This window comes from Hermetia illucens, chromosome 2 (assembly GCF_905115235.1).
Source record: "Hermetia illucens chromosome 2, iHerIll2.2.curated.20191125, whole genome shotgun sequence".
Classification (NCBI taxonomy): Eukaryota; Metazoa; Arthropoda; class Insecta; order Diptera; family Stratiomyidae; genus Hermetia; species Hermetia illucens.
This window is the reverse complement of record NC_051850.1, coordinates 26,445,286-26,457,929: the sequence shown is the minus strand read 5'-3', so window position 1 is coordinate 26,457,929 and position 12,644 is coordinate 26,445,286. Positions and strand designations below refer to the sequence as shown.

General features: G+C 45.8%; 1 protein-coding gene across 1 annotated transcript in view; it reads right to left on the bottom strand.

Moving 5' to 3' along the window:
* The window catches only part of LOC119647883 (galactosylgalactosylxylosylprotein 3-beta-glucuronosyltransferase P), a 70,946-nt gene extending 58,627 nt beyond the window's left edge, over nt 1-12,319 (bottom strand). The window contains exon 1 of the mRNA XM_038049170.1: nt 11,597-12,319. The gene's annotated coding sequence lies outside the window, so the exon portion shown is untranslated. The remainder of the gene's footprint in view (nt 1-11,596) is intronic.
* Between the last annotated feature and the right edge of the window lie 325 nt (nt 12,320-12,644).

The following is a 12,644-nucleotide window of genomic DNA, read 5'->3' as shown; positions in this document are numbered from 1 at the left end:
AATGTATGAGCGATACCATGACCGTCAGGTTGTGGATAAAATCCGGCTCAATAGGTTTCGGTGGGCGGGTCACTTAATCCATATGAATAAGGATGATCCAGCCCGGAAAGTCTATAAGGGCAATATCTATAGTAGAAAAAGAAGACAAGGCAGACCCTGCCTGAGATGGAGCGATGACGTAGGTGAGGATGCCAGACAGCTTTTAGGGATATCGAATTGGTGGACCTCGGCACAAAACCGGGATATCTGGAGTTCCTTATTGAGGCAGGCCTAGGCCGGATACCGGTTGTTGCGCCTTTGATGATGATGATGATATATTATGCGATGCAATTGGTATGGCTCCGAATGCGTTTTTGTTAAGGTGTTTTCGGCAACGCAACGCATGTGGAATACGTGTGCCGAGCGCCCTAGCCTTCTGAATGTACATATAATCCTATTGCTATGATCACAATGCAATGTTCAATTAGTAAATATTTTTCGCCCAGCCTTCTGGCTTTTTGTTTTGTTCACCTTGACCCTACTGCCGGCAGTATTTTCCAACGTAATCAAGGCAGTGCTTGAAATTTGATCCTTTATATTAGTTGCATCCCTCGCTATACAATGCAAATATTCTGTGACGGGGTCATCCCTCCCGCAACAGTGGAACATCTCCTGCCTCTAGCCTATCTGCACAGATATTCACTTAACACTAGAGTTCACACTTGAATTAAAACTTTTGTTTTCGGGGGAACAATGACTCTAAGGTTGTGAATGCCGAGCAAAAATCAAACTTCAGCATTATTTTCGCGTGTTTCTCTGCTGCTGGCACGCGCCCAGCTTTGTTTCAAATTACAGCAAATATTGCGTTTGCAGTTTTATTTTAGTCATGTTCGGTGACTTCCTGATGAATACATGTTCCACGCCATCATTATATCAGTAAAATGAATAAAAATATTCTTTTCGCTTTTTAATGAAAGACCCCGAATAGGTAGTACTGGCACGAGTGCTGCAAAGCAGAAAAGTGATACCTGCGATTCGGGTTACTGCTCGGTGTGCAACTGCTCTCGTAAATCTTAGATAGTAAAGCTGGAATGAGTTATGTAAGCACTTTTAATAGACAGAGGGTATCCGTGGTAATGAAGTGCTATAGTTGCACAAGAGGGTTCTGAATGAACGAAATGGTAATTTGGATTCTCGCAATGGCTGGCGTTTTTAATTTACTGCAAATTGGAATGTGAACCATGTGGCGGCTAGGGCAGTTTTGCATGGGTTCACGTTTCCGTATCGTTGCCTACATAGGACGCGTCTGCATAGAAGTGGAGTTTGTTGGAATGATAAGGTGCTTGGCCTATTGGATATAGGTATATTATGACGACATTTCCAATTAAAGGGCCGCGGAATAGTCAGGGAAGACTTAACGCCGGAGAGTATGGAGCCTTAAGCCTTTAACGCGTAGATCTACCAAAAAGCAAAAAAGTGTCCAGTTGGATTTCATTAGTTTTAGAATGGATAATTATATTGGTCGTAAATAAACAATACAAACAAGTTTCAAAGTGACCACGAAGAGAACCGTTCACTTAATGGCGCTCGAAATAGTTGGCAGAAAGTAATTTTCACTTGATGGTGACGTCGTCGATTAGGCATAGTCTCAGCCGCTCATACCATAGATGATTAGGATCTAAGAAATACGACATTAAATGACATAGGGACAACCACGAAATAACACATCTGGGTTCGAACTCGGAGCGCGAGATTGAGAGATTGACGCTCAACCAACTCAGGCATCGCACTGTCAACTGAAAAGATAATCCAAATTCTCACTGAGTTCGGTTGAAGAACTAGTTCTTCCTTAGGGGTACTTTATCAGAAAGACTTATTCGCAGATGGGATGAGAAACGTTAGAATAATCATGTTTAGCTAGGCAAATTAGATAACTAATAAAGGGAAGAATTCCTATACGAATGACTCAAGAATGGTGCCCACCATTCCATGTCTTTGCTGAAGGCGTTTCAATGTATAGTCCGTCGATAGGGAAGGCTATGCAAAGCTCTCACGGAACAGCTAGGGGGTGTTTCAAATTCAATATCGTGTTTCAGTTACAATATCGTGAGGTTTAACGTAGAGAGCAGGGGGATTTGAATAAGGCCCCATGCTTGTAGAAGGATAAATAAAAAAGTCTAGAACAGTAGTTCCCAGGTGGGAGCTCTTATTGTAGCACACCACGACATATCATGGAATTCTCCGACGTCATTATAGAGTTTGTGACAGATAACTCGCGCAACCACTTACATGAAGAACAGATAAATCAGAAGAAAAAAGGGGGCAATTCCATTGTAAGTTATTTCATGTAATAAAACCCACTATCCCAGGATGGATAATGAGTTGGTCACCCTAGAAATATGTGGCGGAGAACAATGAATTAAAAGTGCAAGATTCTTGGATATTCGTGTGGGGAACTGAAACATTACCAGAAACTGACAGCGATGGTGAGTAGATGTATTCGACATACTACGCCACAGATAGTGATTTATGAAATTGCTTCGCGCATCAGCATAACTTGAAGGAAATGGCGTTCTACAACTGATGTTCTTGGTGCGTCATCCGCCCTGTTGCCCTTCTATAGTTCTGAGTCGCTCAGCAACTATTAAAGATAATGCACAGCGCTTTGCGGTAATTGTATGGCGTAAATAGTGAACCAACTAATCTATAACATACTCGCTGTTGTTGATAGTCCAGGTGGCTTATCAAACTGACCGTTTGGTGTCCGCAGGGCCAGATCAACCATTGATACCATCAAATTATCTACTAGTTTGCGGGAAATGGGATGTTTAGAAGAGGAGTGTCAGCGAGTATTATACAGTGATCCTCTTGGAAATACGAAATGCATTTAATTCGACTAATTGGAACCTAGTAAGGACAATGGTCCTGACAAGGATCATGCCAAATGCTGGATTGTACTCATGGGCTACTACTATCTAGAGTGGTGAACATACTACATATAATACCAATCCTAGTCTGGAAATGGAGGATTCGAATGGAAGTTTCGCCTATTGAGCGAGCAAAATAGGTGCGAGTTGATAGATTGTTCGATGCACACTGTTTGGACCCTAACTGCCCAACAGCCACATCAAGATGGGGGAATATTTCAATCACCCGCACCGACCTCCAATTCAATGGACAGTGGTTCTTCTTTGATGAGGACTGAATTTCCCTCATCGATCGGATTTCCCGAAGTTTTCAACTTGTTGAGCTTCTGGAAGGGGCTCAAGTAATACTTTCGAATTCCACCCAAAACTGCCTGTGTTTCCCCATCCGTATCGCGAGGAGTCGGCGCTGGATAAAGAAATGTGCTAGCTCCAGCATTTGGAAATTATATTGATTATCTGACAGAGAATACAGCAGTCTACTCTCTACAATGGCTTCCCAAAAACACACCGCAAAATGGGAATCCTCATATGTCAAGTTCGCTGTTGTTAACAATTTTTGCAAATATTGCAACTACCTAATTCTGCTTCAAATAGTTCTCCAAGGTGGCTTGTTTTTGGTATCCTTCAACTTCAGACGATACCTATTGCCGGACTTCTTTCAGAGTTCTGGCTGGATATTCATTGGAGATTAGAGAGTAGCTCAACCCCCTACGCGAGGTGTACCGCAGTGATTTTCGATAATAAAATTAATTGTGTTTAGCCAATGATGTTTTCTACCGAACGAACATGTTGAATTCTCTCCACTTTCTTAAGAAATAATTTCATCTGCTGAAATTTGAATACCAAATGCTCCATCTGCTTTAACTCTGTTAATCTATCTAAGCTAAGCTATCCCAAAAACCTAAAAAAATGGGCAATTAACTGTGACACTGGTCGGGTAGTATGCATTCAACCGGTATTATTAGACCACGTGGCCCCAAGCGTGATCTAGTAAAAAAGGTATCTAGAGCTGAAACATCGCGGACGCGAGACTCCAAGACACCACCGAATCGGCTTTGGACATAGACCGAGTGAGAACTCAACGTACTGTCCTTCCCCGAGCTGAAAAGAAAGGGCTTATACGGATATGCGCGGCAATAGTGAAGTACATGCGATCCGCAACGTTCCTTCAGAGAAACGTCCGCAAAAGCGTGAAAATCAAGTGAAACTGAAAGAACTACTGGATCGCATTTGTAGAAGTAACTATACTTCCCGCTTGCCCTGCAGGGATCGTGGAATATCTGTTGAAAGGTTTGCATACACTGCGAGCTCGAAGCAGTGTCCGGGGCACCGGGGTGAAACCGCTAACGAACTGCCAGCGCAGTTTGTCGCGGAGGTAAACTCAAATCCTCTTTGGAGGTGACTTCAAAATGACAATGGGTCATTTTGGGGTATGGGGTATGGTATGGTCATTGGGTATGTATTCACACCAACGTCCGAGTACCCACGCTGCGAAGGAAGGAATCCTAATGCAATCTTCGCGTTAAAATCATTGGTGTCGTCGATGGAGAGCGAGCTGTGAAGAGTTCTCGGCGCATGGAACGTTGCAAAAGCGAACATTCGTTGAAGCGCTACATACATAGGGTGAAGATACTTGGGGAGTGTGTAGGAGCTGCAGCTGACATCGTCGTAAACCTTGATATCAAAATAATTACGACGACTTGCGAGGCGCACCCAGTTGTGGCAAGTCTTCTATGTATTGGTGGATGATGGAAACTGCAAAAAAATACCATAAGCTCAGCCAGGAGGGATATGCACCCGACTGGGAAGGGGCATGGACCAGAATGACTGTGTCCAAACCAGCTCAAAGGAGATTTTCCAGCGCAATCAATAAAAGCAAAACTCGTTTCTAGCAGGAATTTATTTATGACGTGGATACGGATTGGTTACCTGAAAATCGGAGCTCTGCGGAAACCCTGTTTCCATAATGTCGAACAGATATATTTCACAGGCATCTTACCTTGCTGTTTCATTCCGGCTGTTGCCAACTACTTGGAAGGAGCGAAGAAATGCCCACTTTACACTCTAGAAAAGCTGGAAGAATCAGTCCTTTCTATGAAAAATAAAAAAAATACTTGACGATACCCCGGCGAAAGGAGACAACGAGTGTTCCACCTTCGTACATTCACCGCTTACCTAAAGGGTGGCTATTTGTCTTATCATTGGAAATTGCCGAGGTCTATCCTGAACAACAAAGTCAAAGGAGACATTGAATTGTCGTCTGCATATTAGTCACAATCGATAAGGCTCATCAGAAATGTCTTTAATTCCATAAGATAGGCAGGTATACTTGGTACCTCTAGTCTGGGAACCAGAGGTCATTATCACCTTCAAATGAGGTGAAGGACACCTGACATTTTCCGGAAAGTTGCAGACCCCGAATTCAAAACGCTAAGGAAAGCCTACGGGGCAACACAAATCGCCATCATCAGACTACCAATAGAGGCAGAACTCAAACTGTTGGTAGGAGAGAGAGTAAGAATAGGCTGGGTTGTGTGTCGGCTTAGGGAGCAGGTGGCACCGAAGCGATGTTTTAGATTCCTTGGCTTCGGTCACATCGCGAAGGCATGTACCAGTCCAAATGGCAGATCGAATGAATGCAAGACATGCGGAGTGGAAGGCCATATCCCACTGTGAAGCTAATCCAAATTGCTTACTGTGCAAATGAAAGGAGGATATTGACCATCGGTACATTGCAGGCAAGAGCAGGTGCCCAGAATACAGAAGAGCCCCCAGCACAAATCGTGGATGAGATTTATACAAATAGACCTCAACCGCTGCCAGGCAGCGCAGGATTTACTCTCCCAAACCATCCACAAAAAAAATATCGATGTGGCCATAACCAGTGGGTCATATCGAAACCACAGTGGTGTCTTTTGGGTCAAAGACTAAACGGTCCAAGCAGCGCTATGGGCTTGCGGAGAACAAGCCTTCCATAAAATAATGAGGCACTCGGGGGAAGGGTTCATCAGAGCGAAGGCGAAGGGAGTTCACGTACAACTACTATGCTACACTTAGCACTACACTTGTCGAATATAAACAGATGATGAGTGCTCTGGATTTGAATGCAAGAGGACGTTGGCTAACCACCATAGCAGGTGATTTTAACAAATGTGAAAGGACATGTCCTGCTCGAAGCATTCGCGGAGCTAGACGTTATACTACACTTTCAGGGATTCTGGAGTACATAGTGTACCTGACATACGTGAATGTTGCTTTAGCCAATAGAGTCGCTTGGTAAATCAGTGAGGATTATACTCACAGGCAATCTGCATGCAAATTGAGCTCGCAAGAAGCTGGGTGGTTTGCTCGGCTGGACCGCGAAAGCTTTTGAGAGGGACACGTTTTCCCCTGTACTCAAACCCGACATATCCCTGAATGTTTCAGCCAGAGAAAAAGCCACCCAAATCATCCTAAGGGGGACGGAAGCAGTTCAAGAGGCGATTGCTTTCCAATAGGCAATCTAATTATTGGTGAAACAACGAAATCGCAAGTTTGCGAACCGCATGTTTTCGGGAAAAAAAGCTCAGGTTAAAGCACATTGAAGAGGAGACACACAGACGACTGCGTGGTCGCTTCAAAAAAGCTAATCGAGGAAGTAAAAAGAATTGCTACAAACAGCTGTGTGGCCATGCCGGTAGAAACAGTTGGGATGAGGCGTACAGAGTGGTAGTAAAATCACGCCAAGTGACCTGCCGGCTCCTCCTAAAAGAGATTGTTACAAGTCTGTTTCCTCACCACGAAAGTAGCGGAAGGCAAACGGTTGTCTAATCAAACTAGGGCATAATATCTGCAGTAATTGTGAAGGATCGGCGACAAGCATCCAGATTTGAATGGCATCGCTAACAGAGATCTAAAGATGGCAGTGAAGACTAGACCGGACCTTTTTGCTAACACTTTTGAGAAGTGCCTAAAAGAAGAAATATTCCCTGCAGAGTGGACAAAAGAAAAGTTAATGTTGCTTCCCAACATGATATCAGCCTACCTGCCTGCTTGATACAGTGAGGTAGATGATGGAAAGAGTCATTTACAACAGACTCATCCAATCGTCGAAAACAGCAATGGCTTTTCGAAGCACTAGTTTGTTTTCTAGGGAGCTTAGACTACTGTGTATGCAACAAGCATGGTCGGGGTTCTGACAAAGAGCGCACTAGTTTCTGGTTGTGCTGTGTTGGCATTGGATGTCAAAAACGCATTCAACTCGGCCAACTGGAACAGAATTAATTTAGAATTTGGCTCCCGGGTATTTAGCGAATCTGGTTGAAAATTAATTTTCTGTGAGAACTCTCTGGTACGAGACGGATGAGGATCCCAAAGAGTAGATTGTCACGGAGGGGGTACCACAAGGTGCGGTACTGGGTACCATATTATGGAATGTCATGTATAATGGGGTGTTTGCCTTCCTCGTCCCAGTGAATACTACAATCGTCGGATATGTGGGTGATTTAACTGTGGTTGTTACAAAAAAACACGCAGAGGTGGGAGTCACTGAGAGCAGTAAAGTTCTGGCTAGAAAAAACCGAGCCGTCCTTGGCGGCCGCGAAAATGGAAGCGGTCTTAATAACCAACCGTAGGAAAAAGAAATCGGTGCATATATGGTCGTGTCAAAGCCGGCTATTAAATACATGGAGGTGGTAATTGACACTGGCAAAAGTGTTGCCGAATGTGGATGGGCCGAAACATTGTTGGAGGTTGCTTCTAGCCAGAATGGTTCGATCCACCCTACTTTACTTGTTCCCCTGTGTGGGCAGAGGCACTTGCAAACTCTCAGACTGCTTTTAGAACCACATCACATGAGGCAATACTGGTGGCGGACATGGTCCCCATCGACATTCTAGCGAAAGAAATTAGTGTGCTGTACCATGGAAAACATATGGAGAGCACACAGGACGAAGGAATGTGTGAGACGAGTCTGTGAAGGGTCGGTAAACGCACAGGCTCATTCCCAACATTAGAGTGTGGCGGAAACATAGGGAGACCAACTACCACATTATCCAGTTCCCCAGATCACACGGTGGTTGCTACAGGCAGTATCTGCACCGCTTTAAGTTAGATGACTTGCCGAATTTCCCTAGATGCGATGGCATACTGCATCCAGAGCGTATTATGTTCCACTGGCCAAGGTTAGTAATGAAGAGGAGAAATCTGAACCAAGATTTGGGCAGGAACGTGAGCCTGAAGAATTTAGTTTCGGTCAAAGGAGAACTGGCTTACGGCTTCCTCCGCAATCATGAAAATACAGGAGAAGTTGCTGAAGGAGAAAAGCCGAAAGCAGCAGAAGGACGAGTGTCTAAAGCCAAACCCACCCTGCGAAGTAATACCTAAATGGTGATCTCGTAGAACTGGGGCTGAAGAGACCGGGGTTCCTTTTTAGTGGGTGCGAATACCACACGTGCTCACCTTATCTCCTTCCTGGAGCAGACATGTACGTACAAAAAATGGTATACTAGGTACGTTAGAAATATTTAGCTAACTCTTATGGATAGTAAGGGACTAGCTTAGAGCCCTCTCCTTGCTCTATGAGCTGCTGCAGTGTCATAGATGGATGGAGATCACGTTGATGATAGCACAGGGATCTACCTTAAGGTTCAACTTCTGGAGCGTTTCATACGTTTTCATTGGTGCGATGCACCATATTGTCTCAAATCCGGCTGTGATGGTAATCGCAGGAATGATATTTGTCACTATCCTTGCTAAGATTGACTATTTCCTTACCCAGCTTCTAAGTGGTCATGGAGGTTTCCAATTTTACCTGCAGAAGGTTTTTCTTAAACAAAGTGGAATTTCAAACAACTCTATCTAGACACGGGGAAGCTTATTTCGAACATTTTCGCAGAGATTATGAGAAGCGCTGATAAATAGGGCCGTGTTAGGCATTACTTTTGAAGTCCTCGCCATATGAAGAAGGAATTCTCTTCTCTGATTCTCCCTTCAGTTAATGAAAGCTGTTTAAGGCGAGAGAGCGCAAGGACTAACCTGAACTAAGCGGTTCCAGGACAGTTCTCTGATGGCGGGATGGGGTACTTAACTGGTAGTCCGACGACTGATCGGTATCTGATGTAGTCAATCCTGGAAAGAGCCTATGAAGACCTATATTCTGAGAATGTTTATGGAAATATCTGAATTCAATCTTCTCATTTGCAGTTAGCCGTTCTACATTAGTTGCAAGTGTTTGATAACTAAATTTTCAATTCACAATTTGGAAGCTGCATCCTTAGATTGCAAGGCAATCTCGGATTAGCCTCGCGTCCTCTGCTAATAAGGGTCAGGCTGCATTCAAAGAAGAATAGTAACACATACTTTGGGGTTATGATCATCTGGTGGCCAAGACTGAACTTTGCTAACAGGAGGAAGCTGCTAACGCAAATTCAGAGACTTGGTTGCCTAAGTTTTACTGGAGCAATGAGTACTACGCCGACTGCGGCACTTGAAGCTATCCTAAATTTACCCCCATTTACTCGGAGGTGAAACGGAAAGCAGCCAACGACGCATATAGGCTCGATACCATCGGGACGTGGAAGGGCGACCAATCAAATGGTCAAGCGTCTATCTGGAAATTCCTTGAAAAACATCCGGTAGCTCTGATGCCGACCGATCATATGGTTTCCAGATTCGTCTTTTAAAAAACATACACCGTCGTAGTCACCGAAAGAGAAGAATAGTCGACAAGTGGCCATGAATCTTTTCAGATTACAGACCTAATAATCTTCACCGACGGGTCAGTCATGGAGGATGGATCGGGCGCAGGGGTGTTCTCGGAGAATCCGATTATAGAACTGGCCCGACCACTCGGAAAAATGACGACCATATTCCAGGCGGAGATATATGCCATTTCATTGGCAGCAGAAGAATGTCTGCGACAAAAAATGGAGGGGTTGCACCATTCGATTCTGTTCCGACAGTCGGGCAGCATTATCAACACTTAACAGCAACGACATATGAAGCCAGTTGGTGTGCAGTTGTCATCAGGTGCCGCTGAAACTTGGCCGACTGAACGAAACATTCCTGATGTGGGTGTCGGGGCACTCTAACATCGCCGGTAATGAGACGGCTGACAGACTGGCTCACCGAGGGTCTGGATCCACAATGGTGGGGCCAGAACCAGCTCTTGGAATCCGACCATTTACTGTCAAGTCTACTCTGAAGGGTGAAATTGCCAGGGTTCACGCAACCGAGTGGTGAAATTTTGACTCTTGCCGGCAAGCGAAAATCCTTGTGAAAGAGCCTTGGGCCACTAGAGCGGCATTTTTGTTGTCCCTTAAGAAGTGGGATAACCCTCGTAGGGGTTTTGACGCGACACTGCTCCTTAAACTACCATATGGAAAAGATTGGGGTAGTGGTTTCGGCTATGTGCAGCCAATGTGAGGAGGATGAGGAGACGGCCTTGCACTTTTTATGCAGCTGTCCGGCATCCCCAGATCTCAGACGAAAACACGTTGGCAAGGTTTTCTTCAATGAAGAATCTGCACACTCTCTGCCTCTGGAGAATGTTCTCAGATTCGCTAAAGCCTGCGAACACCGTAGGCGGCAAGCCATTGAATTGGCAACTTACGGAGATAGTACAATGGGCCTAACAATCGCCTCGTGCTCCGAGCTGCGGCTCCCCCCAGTTAACTAAACTAACTTGGGGTTATGATTTTATAAGGGAAAAAGGCTGTGAAATTGCGCCTTCTTGGCAAAACATTCATATCGACGTTCGTCCTTCGTTACTTTCAATCTGTACTGCCAGTTCACAGTACACCAAGTAAACTCATAGTCTCCATTCAATGTAAGTGGCTAGCGAGGCGAACCGTGAGTATTTTCACGCTCAGTGGGCATACAAGCGCTTAAAAGTGCATGTGAAAGGGGTCAATCATGCGTGACTAATTAGTCGCGGATTTGGTCGAAAACGCTAAAATCTCCAGGCAAATGGCAGCTTCTCAAAGCTTAGAAAGTTTGTGGAACGGAAAAGCAATGAAGGATGCCATCGCTCACTGCTCCCACATGATTCCGTCTAAAATTCCCATGCAATTGCATAATTCCCACATGAAATTGGAATGGACTGGACTTTGCACCGCGAGATTTCGGCTGGACACCCCCCAGTCAAGCGTTCGACTCAGAATGAGGAAACAGAAATGAAATGGCTAAAAACTGCACAGCCACGGGGGCTGCCCCAAAGAAAAGCGAAAGCTGCAACTATTGTGCGTGATGTACCGAAACATTGGCCAACATTTGGCACCGAGAGCATTCGCTTCTGCTTATTTCGGACTCGTCCATCCATTGTTGTTCCGACCCGTGGTTTTGTGCTCTACGATTTGGTCGCGTGAAAAGCTGCGTCCGATCCAAGCGTCTCGCCAGCTCAGCCCCAAGCGGGCTAGAGGCGACTTCACCTTGGCACCGTTAGCGGCCTTGTACTTACTCCCAATAAAGTGGGTAAATATTTTCATTGCCCATCACACGCCCCCCGGCCCCTGCTGGGGTTCACTAGCGGAAGACGCCGCTCTGGTTCCCAGCCAGCCGCGTACGTGCACACATTACAGGTGTAAGTTGCGGCTTGTTAGCGCGAAATGTTCAATTTTCCACCTTAATGTGCCTTGCAGTGGCCGACATGCAACCCCAGATTAGAATTCCGGAACGAGATGAGAACTTGGAAAAATCAATTACCACCGTACCTGCTTCTCCGGAATTAGATCGCTCCTGCAACTGCTCCTCGACCCTCTGCTGCAGGCATTGCTCCAGTTGCGTGAAAATTGTTTTTCCAGGGAAAGGGACTATGCCGAGTTTCTTGCACACGCACTCGAGGGGCCACTTGGCCCAAGCATTTTCACTCGGAACACTCCACTCCGAACAGATGACCTTCGAATTCCGCCTGACTGTGCTGAGCCTCCGGAGGACTCGTTTCCGGCATCACACCCCAGCGGAAGGGGCGCGCGACTATTGTGTTCGATCGAATGCAACAAAGCGTGCAGACGTTGCGTCGCCAAGGCGCGTCGCGGAAAACTTTCAGGACTAGGACACTCGCGCTCCTGCTCGGACTATGCAGTATCTGGAACGCACTCCCGCAGCGGCCAGCGGAACGTTTCTTGGAGCAGCTCAAAAGTGACTACCGGTCGTCGGCTGCGTTCTGCGTTGTTTTATGATAAGAACTTGCTATCGAGGCCGGAAAATGACGAGTAGTGGACGCCGTTTGAGCGCTACGAACCCGACCCGTTTGCGATTTCACTTGGGTCGCGCTATCACGCTGATATCGAAATGCGGACGAGAATCGGTTACGGTGCTGCGGTGGCTGGCTCGCGGCAGCTTAGGACCCTTTCGCCTCCTAGGGCAGCGGAGTTGGCAAGATGTCGTTCGCTTCCATCAACAGCTCCACCAACAAACAGAGCTCGCCTGCTTGTTCGATGGCTGATGGTGGTAAACTATCGGGAGTGCTCCGTGGCCGGGATACGGACGACACGGTGTGGCCGGGTCGTGCGCACGCCCAAGGACTATTGCAGGGAGCAGATGTTCGTGATTGTGAACTTTTGTTTTGGCTTCGGAGGTTTCCAAGGAATCTTGCTCGCTACCGTGAAATTCAAAGGTAGCGGTAAACATAACGGACATCAATCGAATTCGTGGGAAATACATAAAATGCGTTCACTTTTCTGCATATGTAAAACACTATACATGCGTGATATTCAAAGTACATATGGGGCCAGAGTTTGCATACTTTTCGGCAATTAT